Below are 13,014 nucleotides of genomic sequence, written 5' to 3' on the forward strand. Positions count from 1 at the left end.
AAATGAATTCAAATACTTATTATAGTAGCGAAACTTTGGTCCTTGATTTTATAAGTGGACGAGGAGAGAACAATGGTTACATACTACGTCTATCGGTCACTACGGTTGGCGTTATCGGGCCATTAGTTTTAATTTAAGTGCGGTGGTCTACAATATATTTTAGTCGTAGTCTCGAAGAACTGTGTTAATTTAATACACTTCTAAATATCTAACCTACTCGAAATAAAATATATATTGTACAATAATATCCACTAAATAATTATTGATTGCAATAATATATAATAAATAGGTATATGATAGATGTATAATATATCTACGTGTAGGTGTATCTAGAGTTAGGTTGAGGTATTTTAATATTTTATGTATACTACATATTGTAATCCTTTATTTAATTGCCAAAACTTAATAAATTACCTTCATGAAAAATCACCACTCGCCACGCAGTTCAGTACCTACTATGATATATTATATATTTATATAGTATATACATTGATTATTCAAACAAAGATAGGTCATTTATTAATTTAGTATACGTGAATAATCAATATATTTTTATTCTTTGGATGTGAAGCGCTATAACAGGTTCAATTTAAGTAACTCTAGTTGATTAAAAACATAATAATATAGTCGTTAGTCAATAACGTGATAGAATCTTAATATATTAATATTATTATACACATAGAATAATCAGTAAAATATTTAAATTAAATTATATGTATATATGAAAAGTAGTACAAAAGCTGAATGCGTATTCTGTCAAATGTATCTTAATCAAGACTAAATGATGTTAAAATATTATTTTTTGTAAACGGGCTTATATATGTTGAGTGATTATATAAAAATAAAAATGAAAATTTTTTGCATACAATTACGTAATTTATAGGTTGCGTTTTCGTCAAAATAATGGTGACGAAGTGTAAAAAACAAATTGTTTTTTTCTCGGATAATTAAACAGTTTATCTTTATAATTAACACACGTTATCTAAAAACCAATTAGACGGTAGAAAGAACGTAAAATAGTTTATCTTTTTTTCGTACTAAAAGTTTCTCATTCAATCAAAATGTCGAGTGCATATCTTTTGTGGCTGAGGAGTTTAAAAATATCATGGCCGGTTTAAACAGATAATGACGATAAGGAAAAAATGGTCTCCACTGATTTTAGTATAATAATATAAGCCATTCGTTAGAATTATTCAGTTATCTCATAAACCGACTGTCGTTCAATTTTTATATTTTTAAAACCAAAAAAATGCATTTCAACATCTGTTCGTGGTGCTTACCTACATGTCTTATACTCGCTTTATTAAAATGGTACGCAATTTCACTGGCCATTCATTATTTTCACTGACAATTTACGAATAAACGACAAAAATTAGAATTTATTTTAAAAACGGATTTTTTTTTTGAATAAAAAATCCGTTTTTAAATGCCTATACCATTATTTTAATAGAATAAAATAAAGTCGAGGTTGTTTTTGGTCAATGTTACTTTATTCTCTGTTTTTGTTTTTATTTTATCGTATGGAGTATATACAATTATGAAAATATTTCTATAGGATGATAATACATTAATCTTATGACCTCAATATTATACACGAAAAGTTGGAATTATTTCATTTTTATATATTACTTTAAGAGAATTCTCTGTTGCTCAGAATTTGCATAAAGACCATTTTTATTTTAAATTCAGTTTTAAAACGTATGCATAATATTATCATTTTAATTAATTTCAAAGTATTATTAATTATTAGTAAAATACTTTTAAGTATTAATGCAAAGATATTATATTTCATAGTATTGTATTTTTTATAATGGATAAAAATAAAATTTGAATCCGTTTTTCATCTCTATGTGTATGTATATTTATATTGTAATCATTAGTAGTGATTAAATATGATTAAATTTTTTATTGCATAATTTTCTTTTACTTCGTTTTTTAAAAATGTTCATAACCAATCGATAGTATTTAAAACACATTTAATTCTAATATTTTTATATTACCTTTAAATTTGTTGCTGAAACCACACATTGTATACTTATTATAAACTTTTGATTTTAAATAGGATTATACATAACTTTAATCTGGAGTAGAAAGATTTTCTAAGTTTTTTAATACATAATTATATAAAAATATAAATATCCAATATTGAATGAAATATGTTATTTTTATTAGCATTTTAATGTTAATAAAATATAAGTGTTAAAAATAATAAGTTAAAATAATCAAACTTTTGTTCTTCAATAGTACGTACTCACGTACGGCGTAAAATAGCCAAATATACGTAAATTGTTTACGAAAGCATTACAAGTTTATCTGGAGCAAACTTGGGATTTTTCTTTCCATATATTATAACGAATCTTGCTACTTAAGTTTCATCTTCGATTAAATAGTTGATTTCTGTAACATTTAATTGTTTTATCCTTATTACACTGATGACGAGCACTTTTATATTTTTTCTGATAAACTAATATTATATTATTATAATATACAAGTAAGTACATCTAAATAAAATTTTATTTTCATTTATTTATTTACGTCATTAAAATTTTTTATTTATTTATTTATTGTATATAATACCTACGACAACCTACATGAGTACATACATACAATATTACATATTACAGCGCAATAATGTTTTCCATGATTTTGAATTATTTTTTTTAGTCAGTGTTACCGACACCAACAACTAAAGTGAAAAATAACCATTAATAATATGAATAAAAATAATACAGCATTTTTAACGTAATATTTTACATTTTCACATTATATATTAATTGCAGTATAATACATATAAAATAACGGTTAAAAAATACGTAAAATCGAAATTACTTTTTGATTTATTAATATTAAAATGTACCATGTTTTATTTTTTATTTGATTAAAGTTTTAAAACTGCATTTTAAATGTATAATATTATTAGTACACATGAAGTTGCTGCCAATATACTATTAACAAAATTAAATTAGTATCTAGATAGGTTATATGTATTTAAATAGGTATATGTCAAAGAATTATGATTTTTTTAGATGTTTGCTTTATATAGTTATAGTAAACTTCTTAGAATAATCCATAAAACATTTTCTATAGCAATGTGTGCACTGTGAAATAAACGAAATATTTTGTAAGTTTTAGTTGTAGGTACTTACCTCGTTATTTGATAAGACTGATGTACTGAATGTATTTATTATAAATTTCATAATATTGATATATGATTCTGAGTGTGTAGACAGTATGTTAGAGTAGTTTATACTTTATTAATATAAATTATTAGAGATTTATTTAATACGATAGGTATGTTAAATCATTTTTTGCGGAATTATTTGCTTTTAATTCTCTTAAGGGACTAGATCAAATTTTCTAACAGAAACTATACAACATAACGTTTGAGATTGAACCATTTTTTCTTTATTTTAATTATAATTTGAATAAAAATGTTGTTAAATTAGTACATTCATTGCTGCATTCAGAATTAAAAAATTAATGTATGCATTAATATTAAAATTGTAAACTATTAATAAATGTTGTAAGAAAAAAACATATTTGAATTTGTACCAGCTTTAATTTATTATTGGTTATTTGATATATACCATAAAATTGTGTATACCAAAATATTTATTAGCATAACTTTATTTAATGTGTATAATTTATATCCATTATATTTTGTCCGATAAAAAAAAAAAAAAAAAATAGCAATACATAGGTAAACAAATAAACACGTGCTATTTTATAGTCAAATCATTCATTGCTTTGTATAAATTAAATTATTCTAACCATTTTCTGCAGGAAACATTATAGAAATACAGATACGTTTATACAAATTTGTCAATAATTTGTTATTAAAAATCTATAATATAAATAAAAACTTCAAAATTAATAGTTTAAGTAATAAAACTTTTAATATAAATAATATTGAAAAAGTAATAATTACCTAAGCACTTTCATTCTTTTCTAAACATTGATGTTTAAATTATAAATATAAAAATAACTTTTATATAGATAGAACTTGTTAAATCTATTGTTATTTATGTATGTACCATGTACAAATCGCATAATATTTTATTTTTGTTATTTAATAGGTAAAAAAAAAAAAAAAGAAAGAATTTGTTTATAATAAAAAGTATATCTGTATGTATATTTAGGAATATTCTAAGTTTTAAGTTTTATTATTTTAAAATAGTTAAAATAATATTAAGATAACCTAATATGATCTAATCTATAGTCGAATAAATAAAAAGAAGTGAGCTAATAATAATGATAACTGATAAGTTATACTACAACTGAAGTTTCAATAGTAATTTTAAGTTGAATTGGCCCAAGAATTACGAGCAAATGTTACAAAATGTTTATTCGTTTCATAAATGGCAACTGGAAAGTTGATCGTCTTCATATATATAACTATTTAGCTATAAAGTTATACAATGTAAGAAGATGTTACATTGAAATAAAATACATTTTTAAAAGCATTAGGATTTAATGGTTTATTACCCAATGTTAAAATTTGTATGCCGGTATTAATTAATACCAATAAAGTTTGATTACGAATTTAGTATACATTATAATTCTTTCAGTTTTATTTGAAACCCATTTTGTTAACAACCTATTTACTGTCATAAAAAAAAGAAAAATCTTTGTCAAGTAACAAATCATCACTTTGTGAATAATATAAGTGGATGTAAGATAGATGCCTAGCCAATTTAGAAACTTCTCTAAAACAACTCTCAAGTTCCATATACTCGTAAATACAATGTCAGAAGCTACAACTCCTTCTTAACTAAATTAAATTACAAGTAAAACATTAACGATTTGTGATGATGTCCTAAGTTTATTAGCATAATATACTGATACTGTAAACAATTTTGGAGAATCTTTAGGTTTGACCTACAATATAGTTTAATAACTATAATAATGTTAATAATATTGATCTAACTATTTCAAATGACAAAAAAAGTATATGTTATAATTTAAGATCTTAGAATATAGAATTTAATGTAAAATAAAACTTCTATACTACAAAGTTTCAACAGTCAACAAAATAAATTCGTATTATTAAGAAATCCGCTGAATAGAATCAAATAAATCTAGTTCTAATTTGGCTATGGTTCTCAAAAATATTTTATTAAATAGAAGTTCGCCTTATAAAAGTTACACTGTATCTCATAAATGTGTAAACAAATTCTTGATCATATTATAAAGTAAGTTTTTCCTGTGTATGATGGTATATTATTATCTATCTAAAGTAAACATAAAATCATTACATTTTATACGTGAAACCTATTTGATATTAAACAACAAGTAATTAATTTCCTTTTACATGAGCATAGATTTGAAATATTTAGAATTCCGAAAGGCAATGTTATCCAATTTTAATTAGTACATGTGGTGTATCATTTTACTTTTGTTATTGAGATATGCTTTATCTTTAGAAATTTACCATGTTTTATAAATGTTTCTAATTCTACTCTCATTTTTTTAATTTTTTTTTTTAATATGGGCTTAAATATCCCATAAAATTAGGAATTTAGATGGTTACTTAATGTTAAATACTTAAACACATACTTTCGATGTAAATATGCAATACCTATACAATATAAGCGTACTGATAAAGGTATTTGATAGAAAAATGGCTTCTTTTACCTATATATTTTTCTCTTAGAACAAAATATAAAAGTTTTAGTATAAAATTAATAATTATTTCCACAAAGGAGCTATAATAATAATATTATATTACGCAATGCACAATTTACAGATGTTATATAACATATGATTCTAAAGAGTTTCGTAATGTTAATATTAAATATTTTTATGATTTGGGTGCCAATCGTTATAAAAGTAATTGTTCTGTAGGTACCCCGAGTACGAGACACTCGATAATAATTAAAATACATTAACATAAAATCATATTTTCAAAGGTTTGATTAAGATAAAACTACAATAATCGTGATTTATTAGTTAATTTAAATTACCTATCTTGTAAGCAGGAAAAATATATTACTATGTTTCTTATCCGTAAAGAAAAATAATTTAACGTACCTACCTATAATCTCTTAAATACTTTTTTTCACTTTTAAATTGATTCTCAGTTTAAAATAGGTAACGTATATTTTTTTGAACTAAAATATATTATAAATACAAAACATATAATTAATCGTAATGATATAATGGTATTTTGAAATTATTTTTAGTTAATAATTAAATTTGTCTTCATTTACTCAAGATTCATATTTTTTTATATATGAAAACTAATAGGTACGTGTTATAATATATAATATTATCAACATTTTTAGCAATAAGTATTAAATAATTTAAATTGTATTACCTATATATTTTATATTTTCTCTTTGACGCGATGGAGAAAAACTCGACAAAACAACATAATATCATAATCTCCTATTTATGATTTCAGGAGACATAAATATCCTCTAGTGAAAAATAATCAATCTCTCCAATTATTTTTGTGTAAAAATATTTATCTATATATGCACTATATGTTATTTAGAAATGAAATCGAACTGTAGGTTGATATATTAAATATAATACGAGAAGTTATATGAATTTGATTCCGTATAATTTACCAACCCAAGTACCAAATTAATGTCGTTACGCATAGATAATGTTATAAATATGAAAGTTAGTATGATAAATATTTTACTATGAAATTATTTATGAAAGATTTATTTTAATAATAAAAATAAATATTATTTTTTTTTTATTTGACACTTCAAAGTTACAAATGTGCTAAACATAACAATGATTGAAAAAAATGTCATGTTTTTGAAAATGATTTTTCTTTTGACTACTCAATAATCCATGCGTAAATACTTAGCACATCAGTAAATCATCTTCTTAGGATAATTGTGTGCGATAAAATGTGTTTTACAATTGATGCCACAAGATCAATACCAATATAGTACATTACTTTAAATAAAATTTTAATACGTTATATTCTTGTTTGTGTTGAAGTGAGTACTGAGTACTTTAAAAGAGAGTAATGACAGTGATGTATTTTGATTACTGTTAGTCATAATTTAGTATATATATATTATGTTGGTTTAAGTTACAAGGAGAAATATAAGTTTCAGAAGGGGATAAATATTTTAGGTTCACCAAAAAAAGATTGTATTTTATTTACAATTTAGTTTGATCAAGTTTAATCATGATATTGATTTTTGTTAAGATAAATTTTATTTTAATAAAACAGCTAGCAATATTAAATGTATATAAAATATTTTAAAAAAATAATTGAGATAGAATGATTCAAAAATAAATTGAAACCGTTTGTCTTCCATAAAAGGTTTCTTAAGTATTATAATAAATACAATTTGAAATGTTATAAATATTAGAAAAATGTTCGTTTTTATGTAAGTACAATAAGTACATAATGTGGTTTGGGCGATTATCTAAAATGGTGTTAACAATTTTCTACAAATAGTACCTATACAAAAAAAAAAAACGAACAAAAAAGACTTATTTCAGTTCATTAAATAATAGAACATAAAAAAACGATTCATACCAGTAATAAACGTGTTTATAAAAAAAACTATCAATTTCGTGAGATTGCTTAATAGTTCTATGGACGGATAATAAAACCTCAGAGAAAATATAAACCTCTTCATAAGAAGTAAAATACTCATATTTTTACTGTTCATTTTTATACTTCAACCCACGAGTTAAGACAAAACGTAATTTTTGCAATTTTTTTTTTATTCATAAGAGACTACCTACGACCTACCTATTCGATTGTTTCCCGTCAACCATTGTAGTACGTCATATAAATTGAAATGGAAATAAATTGCAATTTTTTTTTTATTAAAATGAGTGTTCCACGCTAATCGCCCGCTTGACGGTTGGCCAACAAAGGAAAATAATTGCCTTAAGAACGCTCAACACAGCGTATTTTTAGGACTTAGTCGTGACGGCAGTACATTACCCGTCAAATGGTCCGTGCAACTATCGTGGGAAATTTATGTCGTACTATAAGCATAGTGTTTGTGTTAAAATAAAATGGGCATATACTGGTATGTATGAAGAATTGAACATCGTCGTCAATAACGACAAGAGCAGCGTATACAAAGACCGGCCAAGTACAATGTAGAAATGGATTTTTAGCTGAAATCGTTCGAGAAAAGCTTATAGTATGAAGACTACTCTATTGTTCATACAAATAATGATCACATAAAGTGTAATAACTGTATAAAGTATATCTTATAACTTGGCTGTAAGAATATAAAAATATTTAGAGCAAATAAGGTCGAACTTTGATCATTTGTGTAATTAAAATAATATTATGTTTTTCGATAACGCCACCGAAACGTCAATTTTTGCATGTATACATTCACTAAAGTATATTATGTTATCTTGACTTGGTTTTAAATCTTAATAGCATGTACTAACATACTATATTATACTTTTAAGTTGCATGACTTATTTTTAACATGTGATTATTGCGTGATTGCTGTTAAATTTGATTTGCTAAATAGGTAGAACATATTCATTTTTTCTAATTATTATTGGCATTCGATAACGTGTCGTACATAAAATTAAAATATAAATTTTATACATTATTATTACTTATACAACATTTGTTAAACCCAATAAGGTTTAGAGAAAAGTTTTTGGACAAAATTATAAATTAAAAATATTAATTACAAAAGTCACTAATCATGATGAAATTAGTTGAATATACCACCTTTAAAGCTACTTGATAGAAAAAAAATTAAAAAAAAGTTTGCTATAATCATTGCTATTTTTTTGCACAATCAACGAGCTATTTCCTGCTACAGATAATAAGTTGAGCATATTTTGATATTTACAGGAATATACCGTAATATAATTATGTAAAATATCAAATACTCAAGTAAACTCTTAAAAAAAAAAAAACATTTACGATGAACAAATTAGATATAACTTTTTATTTAAATCTGCTGATGTTTCTATATTTACGCTATAATTAGCACGCTTTATAAAATGTGTAAAATTACTTTCTAACTAGATTAACAAAACAAAACAAAAAAAAAAAAAATGGTGTAATAATTTACCACGAAGTACCTGAATTGATGAACATTTATCGAAGTTTCAAGCTATAATTTATTATTATAGAAGTTTTAAGCGAAAAAATGAAAATATTTGTATTATATTTTAATTTAATATTAATATGCGGAATTTTTGTATCAGCCCAAACAACATATTAAGTACGAACAATTACGACGTATGCTAAGCTAATATAATAAGTTAAGAATAAAATCAAATATTGTTAAGTTGATGCATTAATTTGTTTGAAATTTATGGATTCAAATAAATTATTATAGGCCTATAATAAAATCCCATGGCTACTATGAATACAATTATTAGATTATTAATCCCACAGAGGTGATCGGTAGAAACATAAAAATAACGAATAACGTCAAAATGCTAAGTCATAGTAGAAGATAGCGGAATGCACGTGCCTGTAATATATCTTATACAGTTATACAACTTAAGACCACGGAGATAAAAAAAAAATCTATTCAGTCTTAACATTGCAACGGAAGTATCAACATGGGAATTCAGCCATGAAGATAAATGTGCAATGCATCTAAATAGTGTTAGTCATAGTATCTAAGTTGGCAAAACGCGTTGACTATTTCATAAACGATTCAAAAAATGTAAATTTCAACTCTAGCTTGTATTTTACAGTATAAAAAATTAAAAAAATTATTTACTATAACAATCGGTTATAAAGACGAATAAATTACATTTTTAAATCAACTCTATCGATTTATTTTTTCCTAATTTATTCTACACTTTGTGTTCAATCAAAATTAATTTTTACACTTGATATCATATCATGAATATTAATATTGTATATTTCTATAAAATTTAGAAATAATTTGAAAATTAAGTGTAATTAAACTTGCAAGGTTTTAACTAATCACATGTCACGCGACATTATTATGTATAATATTATACTATGTGAATTTTTAAATTCTTGTGACGCTAATCCACACTCAGAATTTTCTTTTAAAGTAATATCAAAAGCAATATTTTAGATTTTGAACGTAGTGTTGAAAATGTATTGATTTTAGAATGACTTGTATTTTTTTTTTTTTTGTGAATGTTTATATATACACGATAAGCAACCGATAAAGTACTAAAATTTTCAAAAATGATTGGTAAATTAAGATAGAAAATTGAATCTAGTTCGTACTATAAGTAGGCTGAAAAAAATGCACAGCATTTGTTTTTATATTATAATCTGGCAAAATAAAAAAATTAAGGAAAAGAAAAATGTTCACAAAGCTAAAATTTTTAACAATATAAATTTTGTTGTAATTCAAAAACGATCGAAAACTAACATTTTTTCAAGTTTAGAATTTTTGCAAATAGTATTTAAGTTTTTCAACCTATAAATTAAAAAATTACATACACTGATATAAAATACTATGTAAAACAAATGATTTTTATAGCAATAAGATAAAAACATAATATCACGTAATATGTTTAGGCTGAGAGACAGTCTCCACTCAGTACTGTTTTTCGAATACAATACTATACATTACTGAATTCATATTTAACACACACATAATAGGTAGTGATCAACTTGACACATAACGTAGACCAAATTGTATCTACTTGTTTTCTTTTTTAAATTTCTTTTTAATTTTAACGTTAATTTTCATATTAATATTTATTTTTCGTTTGTTTTTTTTTAATAATCAAACATTTTAACCATAACCAATACAAATCAACTAGGTAGTATTTTTTTTTCATTTGACTGAGGAAAATTCCAACTCTCTAATACAATTCATATTTATAATATCAACATAAATAATTTCTCATGTTTACTCTTATAGCCTTATATTATAAAGGAAAATATTTGTACCAAGAAACCAACATATTTTACGCTCCACTTAAAATCCAAAAAAATGAAAAAAAAAAGGTTAAAACCGTCATAGCCTATTTCCAATGACCACAATATAAAAAACAAGTAAACAAAACATAACTTTGTTTTGAACATCAGGCACTTGAATTAACTTAATTTAATATTTGCATTGTTGACTTAAGGTATAAAAAAGTATTTATATACACATACATATTTTATAGGCAGTATACCTAGTGTATATTTTATTTTCATATAATACGGTTAGGTAATTATTTATTAAATTTAATCTTACAATTTTGAATTTATATCATTTTTAGTTTTATGTAATTTCATTATAGAACTAATAAAATAGTTATTCAAGTATTTACACGAAATATTATTTATTGTATGTATAGGGTTTTATGTTTTTTTTTTATTTCAAATCAAAATCAAAACATTGAATGTAAAATAAATAAGCTAAATAAGTAATATTTAATATAATTTTAAGTTCACCGTATTTAACACTAGTAAAACACTAGTAATGATAACCTTTCAGTCAAAATATATGTTTATGAAATAATGTAGATTATAGATTATTATTTTAACGATGTGCTAATATAATAATGTATTTAATTTAACTGATGAGTAAAGTATATTGTCTTTTTTACGTATTCAAATGACTTAATGGTATTTTTAAGGACGAAATATGTTATAATTACATGCGTTCACGACAAAATAACTTGTCAATATTAATGACATTTTTAAATTCTGAAATGTTAAAAAAAAAAAAAAATGCCTAATCAAACTGTGTCATTTTGGAAACTTTCAATAGCGAGTTTTATTATTAATTTTACAATGTATAATACTTTTTTACTAATATTCTAAAATTTAATTCAGTTTGGTCATTTTCTAAATAAAGCCTTTTTTCTCTAACATTATAGATTTTTACATTCTATTTCTTTCTCTAAGCATTTTTTTTTTTTTTTTTGGCAGAAGAAGTAGTTCAAGGTTATAAGTATTAATGTATCATTGTTAATCAAGTGAAAATTTAATCTATGTAGTGATTCGGAGAAGTATTTTTTTTTTTTACTTCTCGGTTCTTAGTAGTTTCCTTGACCATAAGAAAAAAATTATAGATAAGTTTTAAAGACATTAAGAAATGATTCGAGCGAACGTAATTTGAACCAATTTTCGTTCAAAATCATTTTTTTTTAATGCGTTGATTTATCAATTATTATTACTTTTAAATTTACTAAAACATACCGTTTTATCCTGCTATCTTATATCAACATCGCGTTAGTCTTATCTGACTTTTTAAAATACTCTGAATATTTAGTTAGAATACGATTTTAAATAAAGTACATTTTAAAAATTAAAAATCTAAATATTTATTTAATTAGTATTTAAAATTATTACAGCAATATTTGTTAATATTTTATAAGTGTAATAAATAGCAATTTTGTAAATAAATACAGGACTTCTACAAATGACCTGTAACGATCCTAAATTTTAATGAGTAAAACAAGTAAATATGTATTGCACTTGTTTAAAATTGTATAGATTCTCAAATATGGCGCATTTAAATTAAAAACAAATTAATAATCGTTTTAGACAAATTGTTTATAGTTCTAGATTCAAGTTCTTATTTGGAAACCAAAAATATGTTCTGCTTATTTTTCTTACATGATAAAAACTCAAAATCTTAAATGTATTATACATTTTTATGTTTATCAAACTATAATTTAATTACAATAGTTAAATCATTTAAGTATTGTGCTTTATTTATTTCAACATAATATGAATTAAATACCTACTATTTATATTAACACAATACCTACGAGTATATTGTATACCTACCTTTCCTTATAAAATATACTACATATTTTTTATGTACTTATTTCTTAAATTCTAGAACATAATAGTATAATGTATTAAAATACTTATAAAATATGTTTCAACAACAGAATAAAATGATAAATGGAAGAGACAGATAGGTTCAATAGTTTATAATTTTGTCGACAATCGATATAAAACAAAACTATACCAACTATTCAATTACATTATACGTACATATTTTATTTTTATTTATGTATTTTCACTCTTCAGTATAATGTTAAACTTTTAAAAACCGCTGACATATTGTATACTTTTTAGATTTACATCATGTCGGATCATGA

The 13,014-nt window shown here is 23.3% G+C and overlaps 1 protein-coding gene across 9 annotated transcripts in view; it reads right to left on the bottom strand.

Annotated features, from left to right (window-relative positions):
• The window catches only part of LOC114128687 (G-protein coupled receptor dmsr-1-like), a 97,094-nt gene that overhangs the window by 36,255 nt on the left and 47,825 nt on the right, over positions 1 to 13,014 (bottom strand). The gene's annotated exons all lie outside the window — the stretch shown is intronic.

The sequence above is a fragment of the Aphis gossypii genome, chromosome 2 (assembly GCF_020184175.1).
Source record: "Aphis gossypii isolate Hap1 chromosome 2, ASM2018417v2, whole genome shotgun sequence".
Taxonomy (NCBI): Eukaryota; Metazoa; Arthropoda; class Insecta; order Hemiptera; family Aphididae; genus Aphis; species Aphis gossypii.